Genomic DNA, 22,171 nt, shown 5'->3' on the forward strand with positions numbered 1-22,171 from the left:
AAGCGAATGCCGCAAAAGATAGTTCACTATGTCAGAGTCTACTTTACATACAATTTTTAAGAATAACTTGTGCTTTTTTAAAGTAAACTTCAAAGAAATTTAAGAGAGTATTCGTCTTTTACGCCAAAGCTATTTCCATCTTAGTACGTCTCACAAGAAATTTATATTCTTCCATAGCCATGACCCTTCCATTAAATCCCGACATATTTTCTACGTCCTTCAGAACCTCTTTTATTTTTCAGTAAAAATACTGTTGGTTTTTTTTTCAGCTGTGAGGAATTTGTATCGTTTCCTCTTTATTTGTTTTACTAAAATATTTAAATACTTTTTGAATAAGACTGAAGTTTAGTTGGTTTACATTAAATAATGGGTAGCTTTACGCATTTACGCCTCATAAATAAAAACTTCGCACAATATAACGCGGCTTCATTTCTTTCAAAATTATGCATCACATATTTCTGCTAACGTCAACTTTTAAAACTGAACAATTGTCAAGAAATATCAAATGTAAATGACAGTATTATCATTAAATTAGCCGGTTCGTAAAAAACTTACAATTACAATTTATCCTGCAGCCCTCGTAGTATCGGACACACGCCTACCGAATTGTTGCGCACTTTGCGTTACCAAGAATTCCATAGCCAGGCGCAGAACGAATCGATGGCCAAGCACAAACACATGGCCATCAATTCCGAACGCTAAACATTGACAATCCTAAGTTGGAAGTGGAAATTTAAAAATACTTTTAGCCCTCATAATAGCTACTAAAAAAATGTAATGATGAGTGCTCAAAAAATTGAATTGCAGGCTGCCACCCACAACACGCACGGACTCATCATTACTCTCACACACAAACGGGCGGACTGTCCGTCCATCCGTCCATCTGTCTCTCCAACTGTCTGTTATAGACCGCTTTTGACGCACGCATCGTATCAAATTTCATGGCTTTCACAATGGGCCTTTGGCCACTCTTGGAGTGCCGGAGAGTAAGAGAGAGCGGTGCAGTGCGGTACGGTATGGTATGGAACGTTGTTGTAGCGTGTTGATGACAGATTTTTGCTGTGCGTCGTCTCCGTCGCCGTCGCCGTCGTAGTCGCCATCGTTTCATTTTCGTTTCGTTGAAAGTCATTTTTACTCATTTATTGTCACCGTTAGTGGGCCCACAAGTATGAGTTCGTATGAGTGTGGGTGAGTGCTTGTATCCTTACAAGTACCTCGGCATGCAGGCATTCATGCCTGGTATTGATTCCACTTCCACGCCACAGCGGGACACTGAGCAGCACAGTCAAAAAAAAACTCAATTGACATGACTCAACAACAGGAGGCATGCCGCCTACGCCTCTCTTCTCCTTACTGGCTGTTTCTTTCACTGTTTTTCAATTTTTTTTCGTTTCTTTTTATGTACTTATTAAATATTTAAAAGCTTTGCCTTTGTTTCAGTTTCAGCTTCAGACACAGCGACGGCAAATGCTTAATAATAATTTTTAACAGCACCGCAGGTCGCTGTAATTCTTTTTTTTTTTTTGTTCAATTCTTTTGATGAACTGCACGCACAGCCCGGCTCCGACTTTGACTTCAATTACGGATCCTGTGCCAGACGCCACCGCTGCCATTTTAAATTATGGTTGGCGGCATTTAAAATACAAATTACACACAGTAGTTATTCTTACGATTGTGAGTCATGAGTCTCAGGTACTGAGTCGCCGCACCAAGTGGGTCAGCCAGGTAAGACAATGAGAAACAATAAGGGGCTATTAAATACACATTGGCATAGCGTATTGGAGTTCCACAGAAAAGCAAGTGAAGTTTGTTCGGCGGCAGTAGTTCACACGCAATTTCTTTCGACAGGTGGCACCACAAATACCGGTGGTATGCGTCATTATATTATTGGATAAAATAATATCTTAGTACATAACTTTTGGACGAGGACAACAAAAATAGCAGGTACCGAGGCAGTTTCAATTTCAGTCAGTCCTCAAAAATATTTAAACTCTCATGGCAAGTATTCTGGCAGCACCCAATCGCGCTAGACATTTGAAAGGACAATACTTCCAAAATTTGCTGCTTGATAAAGAAGAGCCACACAGCCCTGGCCAACAAGCAATCATTTCCATTTATCTTGACAGCATTTTTGATAAGATACATTCTATTCGTTTCATAACCGATTGTTTGAAACAACTATAGATTGAAAACAGAATACGTAAGAATTATAACACATGTAAGGACCAATTCAGAATTTTTTTGGGCAAATAATCAACTATATTGCAGTTAAGCTTTTCATTGTTAAAGTTTCAAAGTGTTTAATACAGTTATTGCTGTTTCTGTTGCCCTCACGTGTACCCATCACCAGAGTTCTACACTTTACAACTCCCATCTCAAAGCTAACAGTAGTCCGAAAAACAAACTTCGATGTCGTTCTGCCCTTTCCATTCCCATTCCCCATCCCATTCCTTTTCCTGGCCCCTTCCTACAAAGCGCACCAAAACACAACCCAATGCTACACATGTGTCATGTCCCATTCGCGGCGGCTCGGAGGGAAAGGCTGGACTGTCGACTGTCGCCTGATTTTAGCAAATATTTGCAAATTTACGTTGTCCATGGCTATGTGTGTGTGTGTGAGTGTAACCCCAGCATGGCCCGTGACGACGACCCCTACGGCATGCACATGCATACCAGCGGCATTAGCGACAACTGTCGTAGAGTGGCACTTAATGAGCAACGGCTGCACTGCAGCAGCCTCAGCCTCAACCTCAGCCTCAGACGCAGGCCGGGCCCGCATGCCAAGCTTACAAGCCTAGGCAAAGGCAGAGAGCGATGCGACAATAAAGTTGAAGTTATGCACACGGACAGGGCACGAGCACAGCACTGAGTAGTGAGTGCAACCGCCGGAGGCAGCAGCAGCAGCATCAGCGCAAAATGTATCTTATGGATACAAAACGTCATTGTGGCTGGTACGCTGGTCACCGCTGTTGCGGCTTCTGCTGATGTTGTTGCTACAGATTCTTCTTTTACATTGCAGTAATTTGACTTGATTTGTTTAAGCTGCCACACACATACACACCGACACACACATAGAGTCTCATAGAGAACGCGACCCTAATGACAAATGCGCTGCCGCCATGTAATCGCATTAAACGCCGCTGCCGACGTCGGAGTTGTTGCTGTTGCTGTTGCACGCCATGCGCCCCATCGCATATGTTGCCGCTCATTAAATTTGTATTTATAATAGTCCCGCGTCCAAATCGCCTTAATTTGGCTACGCCCGTAGTACTTAGTCAAATGATACACCGTAAAAGGTAATCATCATAATATTTTTCCGATTTTTGGTTGAGGAAAATGTCAGCAAGGCAGGCCAACAACTTGCATCTATTTACAATATACGAGTATATAGTGTATGTTGGCCGATCGTACAGTCTGGTCTTAGCATAGGCTTACAGTCTATGGAAAATATTGAAATTAATTAAATTTTAGCACAACTTTCGAACTGTAAAACTTATTTCGACTTATGGTTGTTGTTGCTGGCTAACTGTGCGTTGATTGCCGGTCTGTGGTTAGCGGCCTGTGCTCAATGGTGGTCGCTCCAACGGCCTGCGGTTGGCCTGCCTGCTATCAACAACAACTACAATAAAAACACAATCCGCATTCTATACCTACGTTTTAACATTTTTCGTACATGCAAGTGACAAGGCAATATCCGTCACGCAAACAGCAGCAACAGCAACATCCAGCCAACGACATTATATCACCATGGGAATGAAATAATAAAAATCTCTCAGATATTTTTAATTTTTTAGGTGACCGCCAATAGAAATTTAATACTTGTAGTAATGCTTAAATTAAGAAATAATATGTACAATACAATAGAACTCTATGTTAATTTCCAGAGTCTGTTCGGAATCAGACTACAGTTCCAACTACAACTCTCCAAAATGAACATAATAGCCTTTTATTCTTCAGGCTACAGGTATAATTATAAGTTTTGTATTCTTTCGAAAGCCATATCCTTATAATGAATTCGTCGATATCGGGTATGAAAATAAAAATTCGTTTGTGCGGGTAATTTAAGTTAAAAGAGTCTTTACAAAACTAAAGCTTGAGACGCTGTACAACTTTACACCATGTCATAAGAATAGGTTACAATAACAGCATTGGTCTGAAACCCTCGTTGGCGGCTAGCTGGAAATGTGTGGAGAGTTCGGAGTTCCCCTTCAATAGAAAAATACTCCTTTTAATTTTCGGAAATGGATAAAGTTCGCCATTGTTAATTTATTTAAAAACGTGTATGCTTGGAAATCTCAAGGACCGTGGGATAAAACAAAAAATGCAGACCGATCAATACTTAAAAAATTGTTAAAACTATAACTGCGAATTTTTGCTCATCGAAGAAGCTGACAGGAAGTGTTACAAAAAAGTTAAAAATTTACAAACGCATGATTGCATTTCGTCCCAATGTGTGCGCTCGTCCTGCTGCCTGGTTGAGTGTTTGGCGAAATTATTATTCATCGCTTGTACAACGTGAAAGCGAACGGCGATGTTCGGTCGCTTGCTGGACTGTGCAGCGTTGCGTCACTGCCAACGCCGACGTCGGCGTCAGCGCACAAGTTAATTACGGTCCATTAGACTGCACAAGGGGTGTTTATTACCACATCAGTGACGCCGCCAACGCTGGTGTTGCTGCCACCATGCTACCAAAATGGACAAGCCAGTGCTCACTAACCGCAGCCTGACTCAGAGTCATAGTCGGAGGCAGAGTGGGCTGGATTGAAGCTAGAAATTGGTTTGGGTGGCGCGACGTTGCACGCTCCGCACATGAAATCAGTTAGAAAATCTGCTTTGACATGGAAATTGTGGAAAATGTGCGCTGGGCGTGCAATGTGCAACGTGCGACATTCGATGTTTGACTTTAGCAGCAAGTGGAAAATATTGACAGGCGTGTGGCATGCACACCACGCCACATACTTGGATGTCCATGCCTGTCCTGCTGACCCCTGCAAGCGCGTCTGTCACGCAAGGTCGACGCACTGTAGCCTCCATCTCTAATAAACAACGCAGGCGCAAAATAAGAATAAAAGAGTGTATAAAGAGGAATAGTATATAGAAAAAGAAACTGGCACAACAATGCTACAACGGGCTAAAAACAATTGGACAAAGGCTGCGGCTTTGATGGCGCGGGACGCGATTGGGGCCGGCGCCGGGGTGAGCTGGCTTTGTTGGGTGCCTGGCGACAAAAATTTATTAAAATATTACGCAAGGTTGGCCAGCACCAGTTTTATGTTGTGTGTTTGCATAAACTTTTTCAAACAAACTTTGCTTACTTTTTCTCTCTACTCGTATTCCTGCGCAAATTTTCAACAAATTTAGAAGAGCGGAAATTGCAAAGCATTCAGCAACAGCGCTGGCGGAGACGAGGCAGGAGGACGGGCGAGGAAGGCGAGTTTCAGTTGCGTCAAGTCGAGTTATTTGTACAACGCGGGCAAAAAGGAAAACTTTTTGCTTTTCGGCTGAAGGATTGGGCGGTTGGATGGGTAGTTGGGTGGATTCGAGGCAAGAATGGCTGCAGAGTCGACAAAAATAAAAAACTTTGCGTTGTTTACATAACAAAAGCTGCTGGGCAGCATACGGGATGGGGGGACGAGCCCGGACTGTGCGGCGACTGGGCGGCGGCGACGACGACGGGTGGGCTGTCAATTTTGCATTGAAATTGAACAACAGTCGATGCCGGCGATCCCAAGAAGAAATTGTTTGCAATTTTTATTGTTGCAGCGGGGCCATAAACAAAGTAATTAAATGCAGAAGCTAACAGAGGGCGGCAACAACAAGAAACAACAATGAAGGAGAACAACAACACCACCAGACAATGCAATTAAACAGTTGAAAATGATTTTTGTGTTCTTCTTTTTATTTGGTGCGCGCGCCTATCTCTATCTGCTTTATTTCACATGTGCGCGGCAGTTAAAGAAGAAGAAAGCATAAAAAAGAAGCTAAATCAGCACCAGCAGCAGCAGGCAAATAAACATACGTCGACAGCGACGTTGCTGTTGGCGCTAATTGACGTGACTGCAGCTGCTGCGACGTTAGCGTCAACGTCAACGTATGTGTACGTGTGTGCCGTTGACCGTTGCATGATGCCTGCCGGACTGTCTCACTAACTAACTGACTAACTGACTGACTGAATTGATACATTGACCGCGTCTCTCTCTTCCTTTTCTCCACTCTCTCCTCTCCATCACTTTATGTTACTGCCGTTGTGTCCAGCACTGGCTTAATTGGCAACAAGTGACAACATCGCTAGCGATTTATTTCAATGTTGCAAAACATGCAAAAATAAAAACAACAACAAAAAACCAAAAAGGAAGAAGAAACTAGCAAAGTATAATTTGCAGTTGTGATTTCTACGACAAGACAAAGATATGCAAAGGTGTAAGGAGAAAATGTCTAACAGAAAACTGTTAATGGCAGCACGCTAAAGACGTCTAATTATAAGCTGCAATTTCCTAACTAGGTAGTAGATGAAGCGGTCTGAAGTCTGAATAATCAAGGGTGTAGGCAGCTCTTTCCAAAGAGGGATAACAAATTTTAATTTTGATTAAAAAATGCACGATGCGTTTAAATAATAACTTATGCATATGATCAATAGAAAAATTTCAACAAATCCAACTTAGTTCAATTTTAAGGCCACAAGTTTATTTCACTTTCTACTTCAAGGCTATTGATAGAGGTTGCAATATACATATGTACATACATGTACATATGTACATAGTACAGTACATAGTCCCCCCAAAATTGGCAATTTTTCGCATAAATTTGTCCTTTTAAAAATTACTTCAGGCAGAAAAAATAGCCGACAACCCCTATCCGGAAATCAATATTTTTCTGCATTTGTGATTAAATTCCTACAATTTGATTTCGATTAAATAATGCACGATGTGTTAAACTTATTCATACTTTATGCATATAATCAACAGAAAAACTTCTATAAATCAACCTAGTTCCACTTTAAGGGGAAATAGTGCGCCATAATAATGAATGTAAGGTCGAATTCAGATAGCAAAAAAAATGTTCTAAAGATTTAGGGGGGGTGGCCCATAATGCGTCTCCTGCCTCCCCCTGCATACGCCCTTGGTTATTGCTGATAACAAGAAACACGACTTCTGTGAAGATACAAAAACTGATTGTAACATTTGCTAAAAACTTCCTAAGCTTTTTCTATAGGAAGAGTCCATTCCTTTTTTGCAGAGTTCAGAATTTTGGCCATTCGTAAGCACTTTGCGAAGTCGCTTAGCCGTCGATAGAACATCTAGATGCTCCTCAGAGCCGGCAAAGACGCAATCGGGCAATAGTCAACAGATAAATATAGCGAGAAGGAAACTTCCCGGAATGATTTAAATGCAAAGTGTACATTTTAACACGCGGCTGGCTGCCAATGCCGCCGCCTCCGTGGCAGCAAATGAAGCAATTGCACATACACACCCGTCACACACACAAGCACACATTACAACAGCAACTACTACGGCAAAATGAAGTAATATGCGGACGGCGAAAACTACACACCGAGACACATACAAGTACATACGAGTATGCATGTGGCGGGGAGCACGGTATGAACTGGCGTAAGGAACGGAGGGCAATGAAGTCTTACTACGCCATAACAAAACATAAATTCCAATGAAATAAGTTGATTTATACTCCTCCGTGCGCCGTGAGCTGACAGCGAAGGCAGCCCCAACAACAAAACCAACAACATCACCACCAACAGCAGCAGCAGCAGCAAAAACAACAACAACAACAACAGCATAAACATTCCCGCCAACCAGGCGCAGGGCACCCATCGGGTAGTTCATCAGGCAAGACCAAGAACATCATCTGTTGGCTGTTGCCTTCGCCAGCGGTTTGGCGCGCCAGCTCATATGCCATATTTTTCATAAACGATATACAGAGTATATGTGATGTGCATATACTATATGTATATGTATGTGGGTAGCAGATACACACATACATATGTACTTAGCAGCTCGCGCTGCCTGTTGACGCCGGGTTGCAACCTAAAAATAACTATAAAAAAGACACAAGAACGTGGAAGGCGCGATCCGTGGAACTACCAATACTCTACACATCGGGAGTACCTTAAGGCGATATATAGAAACCAAATACATGGGTAAAGGTCGTGGCACAAATTTTACAGATCAGTATGACGAGACAAATCGATATAGCCATCCCTTCGTCGGGCTGGCCGTCTGCATAAACACAAGGATCTTGAAAAGTACGAGTACGAGAGCTAGAATAACCAGACGTGGACACAGGCTTTTTAGGAGTTTGACGAGTATATTACAATCCATTTCTTCTTTTTTTTGCTGCATATTGCTTGCAATATTTTACAAATAATTCACCAAATGTATTTAAACTCCGAATCGATCGATAGGCAATGTTAGCTCCGAAGATAGAGATAACACCGTCTCGTGTAAATAAAAAGAATTCCGCAGAATTGCAAATTTTAATAGAGTGTCATATTCCAGAAAATCTAAAAGGTGAACCCTAAGAGAAATACTTTCTAATAATTGCAAATAATCAACTGTTTAATTTGTAAAAGTACCAGCATTATAGTCAATATGCTTCCATTTTTGAAGGGCACTGAAATTTTCTGCCACGCCATAAAAATTTACTTCCACTCTGTCTCTAGGTGTTGTGGCTGTTATTCTTGTTGCTGCTGACTGGGGCGTGGCATTTGGTGTTGATTGAATTATATTTTGTGCACCGGAAAAATAAAACAGAATAGCTATGCGCGCCCGAGTCGCCTATCAGCTATCAGAGTTCCCTGCTTGCACAATTAATGCTAAAGCTAAGGGCTCAGTGCATCAGTCCATCAGTCGACGCATGCGGCGTATGCGTAATTTCTCGTATGAGGCTGGCGCTTTTATGGCCTTTTTGCTAAAGCGGCTGCAGTTGCCCAATACGTTAAGTTAACGAATACGTGTATGTATGTAGTTGCAACTGTAAATCATGAAATTATGCTGCCCCCAACCCAGAATCAGGCCATTTAATTAGTTGCACATAATAGTGCGTGCGTTGGCGGCATCAAAACCAAAAACGAAAAAACTGAAAAGCCAATTTGCTCGCTTGTGAAATAAATGTTGATGAATTTTGATCAAGAAGACTGTTGAAAACTATTTCCTATAGGGCAGCAGGCCGACAGCTAAACAGACATATACATACGTGCATATATGTACGAGTATGTGCGTTTGCGTGTGCCAAGGGTCAAATGCATTTGCTCATTAGAGTCTGGGTCTGGACCCGTGTCTGGGGGCGCTTTGATGTTGGCCATTAATATTTCATTGCATTTCATTTAATTTCATTTTCGTTTTCATTTCAAATGATTTGCATGCCGCCTTTGACCGACGGCAGCAACAGAGCAAGGTGTTGTAAACAGACCGGGAAATTCCTATACTACAACATAATTAATTCCAGCCAAGAAAAATGAATGACGGCTAAGTTATGGCCCGTTACAGCTGGTTGCGCTGGCTGTGTCATAAATTCTTTTAACTTGGCCAGAACGACGGCCAATAAACTTGCCATGCATGTCGCGATCTCTGCGCATGTGCAGCCGGGACGCCGGGACGTCGGGACGCAGACGGGGAGTTACGGAGCTCAAAAGTGCCAAGTGCGGTACACTTTGCTCTCCTCATTGCCTCTTGTTGTGTTCGTAGTTGTTGCTTGTGTTGCTGTTTCTCTTGTTGTTGCTATTTTCGACTGTCGCCCGTCGCGTCGACTTAAAGCCGTGTGGCGTGCACCTGCGCGATAAGATAAGATGTGGCGACCAGTTAGCTGGAAAATGGCGAAGGAGGGGTGCTGGGCGGGAGCAATGTGGCGGCATTTGCTTTGGGCTGCTGCTCTTGTTGGCTCTTGGCAGCGGCTTGCAGGTAGCTTGCCTTTGTTGTTGCTGTTGTGTTCGGGGGCCGCATGTGGTGTAGCTTCTAAGAAACACAACTGATGAGCAACAGAAGAATAATCAGAAAATGTGTTGACGAAGCGAAGTTTGAATGCATTGGATAAAGAAAAGAAAACAGAAACAAAGAAACGAAGAACTGTGACTGTTTTCCATTATCAAACTTTAATTTAGAAACACACATTCTTCAAAACATTTCCTAAGCTTCTCATCACAAAACAACTTTCACTTCTTACTAATGCCCGAACATTTAATTATTCATTGCGTCTTTGCCAAGGCTGTTGGAAGCTGTTAGAGTAAGATCAATATTTATAGTATAACTAAGTACATACATACGCATATGCTCTTTAGATTCTGCAATAAAAAGTCCGCAGTACGTACCTGTTGATAAAAGAACAATTAAAAATTATGTAGTGAGGCAATACATACATTATTTTACATGAAACTAAGTATATAGTTATATTATTTGAAACCAAAAAATGATGAAAAATATATCCCCACAGCAAAATGTCTTTAGAAGTTTTAAATACGTTGAGGATGTTTTATTAACACATTTTGCCATTTTGAAATCGGTCTTTTTTATTTGGTGAAGAGACATAAAATTTCTTCATGTGATATCAGTTTCTGATCAGCCTTAGGAATGGCTTCTGCTCAATCTATCTAACCCATTCAGCAAAGAAAAGACAGCAGTCTAAGCATCGACGGGGTCTTCCATTTCAAACTATCAGCATGTTTCGGGAATATCCTAATGTGTAAAAATGTAGGAACATGTGTCTACTTTAACCTTCAGGAGCAAACATAAATCTTGTCAAAAATGCAAATCATTGTGCTTCGAGGAATTTAGGCACTAAACTCCCCTTTTTAATGCGTCACAGTCATTTGTTTTTGAAGGTTTGACTCTCTATACACCACTCTAACCTAATTTCGTGTTCCCCCACTATTTAAAAACTGGCCCAAAAATGAGGCCAACAAAACAGTAACTCGTGTAATTATAAGGCTCTAACAAGCACTACTTACTGCCGCACGTATTATCTAAAAAAAATCTATCTGCCTACCAAAAATGTAACGCACTTAATTATTACTCAGCACTTTTGAAGGCACATCCACGTCGGTGGGGTGGAAAGGGGAAGTGGGGGAGAAAAGGGGAAGGGAAGGTGGGGGACAGTGCATTTTCAATCACAGTTGACGTCAAGAACGACGTCGCCTTTTAATGTTTTAATTTCGCGCCATTAACAACTGCATATTGAGCAGGCTGTTCCTCCGGCATATGCCAGACCGGGGGGGGTACTGAGGAATGGTGGGCGAAGTACATCATTTCGACATTTGCCAACATGCATTAAACAGCAGCAGGAGCAACAAACACACAAAAAGCAACAGCAACTCGGAAACAATGCCATTAGATATTGTAGGAAGCAAGCGTCTGAGCAACGCCCATTTTTTGCACATTTTCGGCTGTTGCCTTGATGTATTCAAAGGCGGCTGCTCCTTCTCCTGCACCGGATTCTACCCACAAATATACATATATATACATACACAGATATACGCAGCAGCACGACAAAGCACTGTGGAACAAGGAGCAAAAACTTTGATCATTTTGTTGGCCTAATTGACCAGGATTCCCCAGCCAGAGTACCCGTTCATCCCTAAAATCCAATGATGTGGCAAATAATATCCTGTTAATCCTGGACTAACTACTTAGTTACGATTGTTACATTTTATTCGATTATGTTTGTACAGCAGAAACTAAAATTGTAAAAAAACATTCTATTCTTTTTTAGAACCCGAAATAAACGTGTGTACTTAAATATGTTCATACATATATACAAGTATGTGAACGCAAAAAATTAGAATTCTCACATAAAAAGCTATGATTCTATTGAATACTTTAATAATTTTGTGCCTTTTATTAATTAACATTTTTTAATATTCTCTCTTTTTTAGAGACTACAATATGTTTCCAAATCTAAACCTAACCAGGTCGTGTATACGTGGTCTTGTGTAACTATTTACCTCCAAAAGTGATTTCGCTAATAAGGTGGGATCTGTAAAGAGTTTTGCCAAATCTCGATGGATGTCATCGTTGCTGTGTACGTCATCGTACCATGGTGCTCCATTTGGATTAATACCCATAGAACCATTTCGACGATCGATTTTTTACATAATTTTTTTTATAATAGTTATTTTTCTTTTTATTTTAACCAATTATCCTGTAAAACGATATACGTGGTCTATTCAAAAAACAAAGGTGAATATTTGTTTAATTTTTAAGTTTTTTGAAAAGTGTTTATTTATCCATCAATATCTATTTGTCCTCTTCAAAGCAATCCCCCTCAGATATATAGTAATGCACTTCCATTGCTCGAAGCACTTCTGAAATCCACTTTTCGGAATGGATTTTATCTCATCAATTGTGGCATAAAGCTTTCCTTCAGTTTCGGGAATAGGAAATTCAAATTTCACCTTTTCTTTTGAACAGACTATGTATAGAGATATATACACGCAAACGTTTCATAACTTCCTTGTAATATTTCTTATTAACTTATTACGACCTGTTGGCAAGAACTCATGATGCACTACGCATTGTACTCGAAGAAAACAGAAAGCAAAACCTTCACCTTTTCACGTAAATCGCTAAATCATTGAAGATTTCACTTGCAACTTGGCCAAATAGACGCTCTATTATTGTATGTTCAGAGGGAAATTGTCACTTTTTATTGGTTCCTTTAAATGGTCAGTACAATTAATATTTTTTGAACGAATTAAGGTTTTGGCCCACTGTAAAATAACGTATCTTTCAACCCCTAAAGGCAACAAGGCAATGGGACGACGGCATCTTGATGTGCACACACACACACACACACACACACACACACCCTTCTTGCCCACTTTTAGTATCGACTGCGCCTTTTATTGCAGCCAGAAATTAAAAGCATTAAAAATGGAACAGGCGATGCTAGGATTGAGCAGTGGACGACCACATCGTGAGCGGATGGTTGGGTAGGTGTTGCTTGCAATACAAGTAATAGTACGTATGCATGTATGTATGTGTGTATAGGATGTATGGTTAAAACCCGGAGCCCACCGCATAACGACGACAAATCGGTGGCGGGCAACTCGACGGGCGGGACGAAGTCAATGTCTGTGCAATTTTATGAGTTCTGCCACCCTCCTCAAATGTTTGTCTTGTTTGCCAGCGAACAGATTGTTTGCCAGGGTTGCAATACATACTCGAACCAGGGTTTCCTCAAGCGTAATCAACTGGCTTTAATTTAATTTAAAAGGCGACTCACATCAAAATGAAAAACGCACATTTCGGTTCAGCTGTACATTTCCAGACCCAGCGCGGGCTAGGGAAGGTCGTACCCGACAGCCACGCGCTGCATCGGTGTGTATGTGTGTGTAGCTTAAATATGACAACAGTGGCAATTGCCAGTGGCATGCACGCCAATTCACCCACCCCCATGACTTTAGGCCAGCATTTAGTGCATTTGATTGGGTGACAATTACCGCTTTCGGGGACAACTAATGAGACGCGACTCCTTCGCATTGCATACTTAGGAGGGCAACCGGGCTGCGAGCCCAACTGACAATTTGTGTCTGTGTGACTGACTCGACACCGTACATTTTTAATAACTATTGAACCGAAGCAGAAATAACCTAATGTTTACCATGTGTGTCGCGATATTTGCTTATTGCTTTTATTGCCCAGGCTCTGGGGAAACGGAAAGGCCGGGAAAATATAGAAGAACGATACGAAACAACCACCACTGAATAGCAAAAGGCAAGAGAGGAATTTAAGCGAGGGCATTGTGCTCAACTGTTGAGTTTGTAAACGGTAATAGTAATGTCAGTATACTATACCTTACTATATACATATGTAAGTAGTAAGGGTAAGGTATAGGAAAAGGGGCGACAGCTATAGCTTGTTCGGACGTTATCAGTGTCGAGACCGTGTTGGAGATAAGCCAAAAGCTTTCAATGTTTGTTCTAAGTACTAAAGAACACAAACACACATATAAATAATTGATTGGGGGTATTTGATAAAAATGCAGACAAAACTCATTACATAGCCACATTTTTTTTAGGTGGGTCGGTAGACCCCCCCCCCCCCCCCCGCCTAGAATAGATTTATATTCTTTCTGGCATGGTAAGTAGTAAGCTAGGTGGGAACAAACTTATTACTGATAAGCTTTTCTCCTTCAACATACCCAGTATGTTGTGGGAAAATTGCGAAGCGCTTAGGAACTTATTTAACATTCCCAGAGACATCTAAGCAAATATAGAACCGTTTCAGGGTCGCTACAAATAGCGGATATTTAAAAAAAATATTAGATTGGAATGTATCCATCATTTCAAAGAAGTATTAAGGTAAAGTAATATGAATACATAAGTGCAGAATCAGGAGTAATGGATATTATGTAATTACAAATATTTTCGAGATGAGCTTTGGAAACAATCAACATTTTGTAATATTGCCAATGTTCCTGATATATCTTTAACAGCTTTATGAAACTAGACCGAATATCAAAATGGAAAAATTACTTGTTATTGAAAATGTTTTTAGTAAATCAGAAATATATATACATACATATGTATAAGCCAACAGTCTTGTCAACGGGTCAAGGAACAGAATTCAAATTTATCGTTTAAAACTTAAAACTCTAGACTACAAAGTAGTAAAGAGGGTCAATAGTTCCAGGTAAGGTAAGGTTTTGGCATTCTAATTACGTTGAGGTTAGTAGACTGTCGACCCTTGTAATAATTAACAGAAGGCGTTGCTTTACGAGCATCAAGCATTTTATAAAAAGAACAGCGATCGATCTTTTGGCAATTGTGCTTAAGCATAACGAAAAACGCGACGGTAGATTGCCATTGCTAAGTCATTAAAGAGCGCTTCATTCATAGATGGAGAACCGGGCTTAAAATTTAAACTAGCTACAGCGAATTTTCCTGCTTTCCTTTCTCTTCCCGTGCCCAGCGAATAGTTCATTTGCCTTTTGCTAAAGCATTTGCTTTCATTTATTTGGCAATAACAAATTGCTTGGATTTGAACTCTTAGTTTATGGCCAGTCATGACTCAACTTAAATACAAAATAAAATGCACTCATGACTCCCCTACCCCTTCCACCCGCTAGCCCCACCCCGAAGAGATGTAGCGCAAAATTTCTAACTGTGCAGCAAAGAAAAAACATCAAAGTCATTTCATGTCTTCATAAATTGTTGCGCTACTTAAACAGCTAACCCTTCGCTTAGACCCGCCGCATCTCTCAGGTGTATCTGAATGTTGGCTATAATGTGTATGTGTATGTTCCTGTGCCTTTGCCTTTCTTTCTTTGCCTGGCTTTTTGACTAAGTGAAATGACCTGCCATTTTGTGGTTTTGAGCGTACAGAGCCAAGCAGCTAGTCGCCTCAAGACGTCCAAGTCGCTTGGAGTCGGAGACGAGCAGCGAGCATTGAGCGAGAGAAGGTTAATGTCTTATCGACATGCCGCAATCTATGGTATTTAATTGACTCGACTGCAATTATAGTGTATATATATTTATGTTGTAAATGTTGTTGTTGCAGTGTCTTCTTCCTGCAGATAAAAGTCAAGTCGTAAATACTAAAGGAAAAAAGCTCGCCTATAATGATTTCGCATAAATCGTGACTACTCGCCAAAATGAAAGGCGAGAATTTATACGTTGCAACAACGGCAAGAGCAATACCAACAACAGCAACATCTTACCTGTTTTTGTTGCCGCTGTTGCTGTTGTTGTTGTTGTGCTCAGCAGCTACAAGTTACAATGTAGCTTCTCACTCCAACCCGTGTCAGAGGCTAGCAAAGACGCGACGAGACGCGACGCAATGCGATGCGATGCGATGCGATGGGATACGATGAGAGGCGAGAAGACGCTGGTCAAGCACAGCCAAAAGACGAAGCTAAAACTACAGCTATAGCCATGGCCAAAACCTGTAGCCAACACCAGACACAAACATTTAGCAGCCGTTCATGTTGGTAACTTAGTTACTTGCTTCGCCGACTTTTGGCGCTGTTTAGGGATTTTCACTTCGGTCGTTGCCAAATCGTTAGCACTTGGCGCGCAAATATCCAAGCTCATCATCATCATCACCATCCCCATCGTAGCACCAACACCAACACCAGCACGAGCAAAATCAGCCTCATCATCATCATTATCATAGACGTCGTTGCTTCTTCTTCGCTGCGAATCTCGCAACAACAATGGAGCTTGTCTAGCAGAAGTTGTCCGCGAAGCCCTCGTCTGGGCCTCTACTTCAAGTGTGTAATGAAATAAAAATATGTATTTAAACTTTATTTGATTGCCGTTGATTTGCTGCGACAGCGTTGCTGTCGTCACGCTTGCCTGATCTCTTCCACTCCCTTATGCCCTTTACTTCCTTGCCCAGCCTAATAAACCAATTTAACATTTTCTTCTATGCTCTACCAAGCGGAGTTTTAACATTCGGATATCGATTTCATGAACATTTTCTCGTTTTTCGGAGCCTGGAAAAGCGAATCGTAGTATGAAAGAAAAACTAAACTTATAAAGAATAGTTAAACCATAACTTGATGTAAATTTGGTAAACACCAGATCTACGAAATATATTCTAATTCTAACGATTTTCGCAACTCATACTAGTTACTGATCATTTTATCCAAGAATATTAAAATTTTCAAACATAGTGCGTTCCAATCTGAAACTATCGATAAGGAATTGCACTAATCAAGCGGATGTTTATTTAAATGATTCAAGTGCTCAGGAATTTAAAGTAAACTTCCGGAGAAGCTACGCACCTCGAAAAAATATGATTAACAATTTAACTTCGTTCATAGAATGCTGGTGAGGGAATTGAAGTACTAATTTGATTTGGCAGTACAGGAATATTGAGTAAAGTTTACTTTGTGTGTTTAGAATAGCACATATATATTGCATATATTATTAATATTAAATTATTAAAAATAACTATATTGCGGTACGTCTAGAACTGGGGCGCGTAAACAAATTGCATAATACAACAGGCAAGCGAAATCAAAACATATTTACTTAGAAATTATTTGTTCTGCTTCGAACGGGAATAGTAGTAATACTTGTAGTACCTTTTTAAGGGTATTTTAGAGTCGGTGCGACAAAACCAAATCTTACTCCTATTTCTTGACCATTTGCATGACTCTGTCTAACTGCCCGCTTCTCTGTCCCCTCCCACGTCGCTCCATGGCCCAATAAATTGTTGAGCTAACCAACCATTGAAGCATACGCCGTGCCTTCACCATTGGACTGGCTGACAAAGTTCTTGCACTCGAGCTCATTTGTAAAAATCTTCCCATAATTAACGCGACGTGGAAGTGGCCTGGAAGTGAATTCCTATGCCCCCTCCCGGCGCGCTTCACGCTCGTCGCGCACACAAATGACAGGCGAAGGAGGAGAAGGCAGAATGAGACGAGACCGGAGGAGACGAAACCAACCATTTGGGCTGTCCACCAGACACAATTGCAATTGCTTTTCTCTATTGTCATTTGTTGCTGATGCTTTCATTGTTATTGTTGTTGCTGTTGCTGTTGTTGTTGTGGTTGAAGTTGTTGTTATTCTTGGTGTGTAGGTGCTTGGAGTTTTGAGCATTGGCAGAATTATTAAAAAGTAAGACCAGACAAGAGACGGCCGTCGGTCGTCGGCCGCTGGCTGTTCTGTGGACGTTGCAGGTTTGATATATTGCAGGCATCCGGTAAACGTGGAAGGCCGACATGATGCTGCAATAAATGGCTCTCCGTTTTCCCATCGTCGTCTGTCATTGTTGTTGTTACTGTTGTTGTTGTTGTCACATTGTCGCCGCCGTAACCGCTGCTGCTGCTGCTGCTCATGATGTTGATGATGTTGATGGGACATTTGGGGGCCTACACAAAACTTCAATAAAACTTGTAGACGTAGTCATCAGTTGTTGTAGTTTAAATATTTGAGCCGCACAAACAAAACAGTTAGATACGCTCCAAGCAACAGCAACAGCAACAGCAACAACAACACAAGTAACAACTGCAACAACAAAGTCGTGCTGCCCACCTCTTGGTCGCCCCCGTGAAAGCGTGGAAAGCGCGCAAAGTCCAGACTTGCGGGCAAATGGACAAGCGAACAAGAGTGCGCTCCTCTGATTTGATTTGAAATGTGTTGTCGTTGTCGTTTTAATTAAATATTTTCAATTTTATAGGCTTGTTTGATTTGCATTTTAATTCGTTGCTGCTCCGAGCCCAACCGTCCGCCTCCCCTCCCCAGACTCCCATCGCCAGCCATAGAAAATGTTTCTATTTATTTGTTGATTTGTTGCTGTTGCTGCCGTAAAGCAGAAGAAGTTGACAAAGTAGCAGCCAAGCCACTGCCCTGGACCGTGAGACACCAACACCTGGCTGATGGTGGTCCACTCTGATGGCTGAAGCTGCGGTGCTCGCTTTGCATTTTCATTTCCATTTCCATTTTCCACAGCTTTTGTCGTTGATTCGTTTCTTCGTGTATTCTGTGCGGTTCATTAGTTAGGATTACTGCACAATTATGTCGCATTTTGTAGCCGCTAATAGTTGTTTATTTATACAATTAGAAAACAAAAATTGAAAGCTCACATAAATTGTATGGAATAGATGGTTCTAGTCTAAAGAATGGAACAGACGGCGGATTAGTGGCATATTTCTTCTGCAGCAGTATGGTCAGTGAAAGTTCTTGGTCTGTTGCTAATGATGCAAAGGCTATGTATATTTCGCCCAGAAGTAGGCATGCCAGACCCGATGTTATCGGTATATATGTAAGGATATATATAAGGAGCACGAGACGAGAGGAATCAACTAAGACTCTCAAATTGATCGCTAATCGCTGCATTTATAGTACATAGTTCATGGGATTCGTCCTTTTGCAATTATCATATAACAAAAATGGCGGATCGGACTATTATATCATATATTGTTCTGCAGCTATGTCGACCAAATTTATTTCATGGTGGTTTTATCAATATGTGTTAAACTCTAATATATTAATAGTATAAAGTACTTGATTATGCCATGTACCCAAAGGGTCAAGTCTCCTTGATCAATACGACGAGTTGAAGGGTCGGTCGCGGAAATTACTATATAATAGATAGAATCACAAAACTTGAAATTCAACTTCTAAGCTCTTGACAAAACAGATTTATGTTTTTTTATGATAGAGAGAGTATCTTTCTTCCGCTACTAGAAGTTTTCCATGATTCTAATAGTTTTGCCCAATGGAAAGCGCACCTTTCTGCATCCCCATGTCAAATTTTATTCAAATTGTTAAAAATTTGAATGCCAGTAGCTATTGTGGAACTTGCTGCTTCAGTTGTACAAATAGCAAGAAAAAAGCCCGATAAAAATTCATTTTTGTGTGCTTACAAAGACATCGGAAAAAATGTTACTATCGAGCTGAGTCTTACTTATACAGGTATGTGCATCTGTAATAAAATAGGGACTATACTAAATGTTTATACGTTATTTACTAGCGGAGAACCCATAAGCACGACGCTTAAATACTTCATCGATTCGAAACTTAGGTATACTTCGTTTCACAAACTAGAGCATATACGGTGGAAACTGTCTTGGCCGGACACTCACTTTTGTCCGCTATTTGAGGTGTCCAGATAAAAGAGGTGTCCTTTAAGAGAGTTTTCACTGTTTATGAACGTATATATGCTGCCAATACAGATTGTCCATTTTTTTCTGCCTATTTGGCTAATTTGAATATTTTCTAGTGCTTTCTAGTGTTCAGATACCACAGCTAACAAGGAATTAACTTTTCGCAACCCTCAACACAATTTATACCATTAAAGCCCAGCAAAGTACAGGATTGGAAAAAAGGCTTGGACATATGTAGATGACAGAATAAAATCGTTCAACCTAAAAAAATGATAAATAGAAAAAACCTAACGAAATTACAATAATATTTTATAAGGCCTAGGGCTCGCAAAGTGGCTAGCTAGAAAACTCTGGTATAGAATTTATTGCATTGTTGGGACCAGGTTCGAATAAATCCAAGAACATTTTATGACTGCTTTACGATAGTGAAAAAGTAATAGGACGTAAGCACTTAAAAACTTGGCTTTAGAATCGCTTAAAAAAACCATCCTTGTTCAGAATTGCTTAATTCTTGACTATCATTTACTGTCCATTTCCTTCAAGAACACCAAAAAGCACATAATAGAGTTAATGTTTATTGCAATTCGAGTTATCGCATCTTTAACTAACTGAGCTATCAATATCAGATTCCATAGCTCCTATAGATCTCTTATTATGGCCAGTCAGTCACTCACTCACGTGCTCATTCAAGACTTTCACTCACACATTTGACGTGCCTTTACGAGAAAAGTGAGGCTGCCGCTGACTCTGACCCAGCTATTGAACTAACAAACGCTTAACCTTAATACCCCAAGCACTTCGCACCCAAGCAGCAGCAGCAGCAACAACAGCAACACAGCACCAGCGTAATCAACACTTTTATGTGATCCAAATCCAATTCACAACAACTAATTACAAGCGCCGATAGCCACGTAATTAACGCGGCATTAAAAGGAGCGTTGAACGATACGATTCGATTGAGTTCGATTTCCAGTGCATTTCATACGGTTTTATTTACTATACAAGTATATGTACATACCTAATACATATGTATGCATATGGATGGATGTATGGATGTGTTCTGGCTAGATTTTTACAGCTGTTTTCTACTGTTTATACAAAATCAAACCAAATCGAAAGTATTACACTTAGACAAATAGAGACGTAAGTAAACAGACAGACAGACAAACTGATTGTGGCCATTGATAAGTACGTATGTACATATGTATGTATGTTAGTTCCAACAGCAGCCAAGTGGTTTTCCGGTGTCGAAGACACTAAATTCAAGACAACAACCACTAGAACAACGTGCTGGAAATTAAAGCAAAGTACCCGCGGGCAATGCACTGAGCAGGTCAGACAGCTAATGCTAATGCTGTATAGTGCATATGTATGTATGTATGTATGTATGTATGTATGTATGTATGTACGTACGTACAGTCGAGCTTCCTTAAGTACAACCCGACTTATTGAGGATTAAGGGAACAACAGCAGATTTATACGACAGTTCCAAATCTTTCTTGAACCAACTGCTTTATTTTTTAAAGACAATTGGACCAAACATATATAAAAAGGCGAAACTAAATAATAGTTTAATAATAGTAGTATTTAAGCACGGTTTACATTTTTAAAACAAAACAGAGACCAAATAAGTATGTGGCAATAAAAGGTCGGAGACTTGAAATAGCTGCGACTTATCGAGGTCCGATTTTAAATAAACATCATGACGTGCCTAATGTACACATATGTGTGTACTCGTACAAGTATGTACATTTATGTGCGGCCCTTCATTTCTCTTTCGAGCGCATTTTTTACAGCACCGATTAGTGCAAGTCAAGACAATGAAAATTTGTCACTCGAAAACAAAACTATTTGAATTTGGACGAGGACAAATGAGACATAAAAATCTCAAGTGTTTGTGTGGGAGTGCGTGTGCCACTTGTGCCAATGTATTGGAAATAACGGCCAAATCAACAAAACAATCGTCGTCATCGACATCAACATCGTCGCCGCCGTCGTCGTCGTCATCGTATTCCTTGTCGGCACACACTCAATGATTGTTATTAGTTTGTACATTGCTTTGGAGCATATCTAATTTGCCATTGATGTGTGCATTAAGTTTGTATTGGAAAGCAACGAACATATCAACTACAATGAGCACGAGGACAACTGGCGGAGGCAGGCATACAAATTGTCGTAAAACATTAGTGTCCCCCGAGATTAGACGACGACAACGGGGACGGCAGTGGCGGCGGCAGCGAGAAAAAGGCTGGCTCATCGCCCTTTTATTTGGCACTGGCAATATTTATTGCGAATTCATTTTAATGTAAGGAAAACTAAACATAGACAGCTCAGACAGACAAGCAGGAAGCTAGCAAGCTGACAGAGCAGACAGAAGCTCGCTTACACACACACTCGTGCACAGAGTTAGACAGGCGGTTCGACTGGCTGGTGGTAGGTAGGAGAAATAGCAAAATACGCCATCAAAATAAATAAAAACAACACCCATACAGACACACACACGCACACACACGCACATGCCCAGCAAGCGACACGACGCAAAAGCTAGCACAGCATTCGGCGCTATGGAACGAGTAAGGGAGATAGAGCGATGTTGGCTAAAAGG

The 22,171-nt window shown here is 40.9% G+C and overlaps 1 protein-coding gene across 1 annotated transcript in view; it reads right to left on the minus strand.

The window, feature by feature from the left end:
• The window catches only part of LOC115624998 (protein slit), a 57,345-nt gene that overhangs the window by 34,321 nt on the left and 853 nt on the right, over window positions 1-22,171 (minus strand). The gene's annotated exons all lie outside the window — the stretch shown is intronic.

The sequence above is a fragment of the Scaptodrosophila lebanonensis genome, unplaced genomic scaffold (assembly GCF_003285725.1).
Source record: "Scaptodrosophila lebanonensis strain 11010-0011.00,11010-0021.00 unplaced genomic scaffold, SlebRS2 tig00000061-arrow-pilon, whole genome shotgun sequence".
Taxonomy (NCBI): Eukaryota; Metazoa; Arthropoda; class Insecta; order Diptera; family Drosophilidae; genus Scaptodrosophila; species Scaptodrosophila lebanonensis.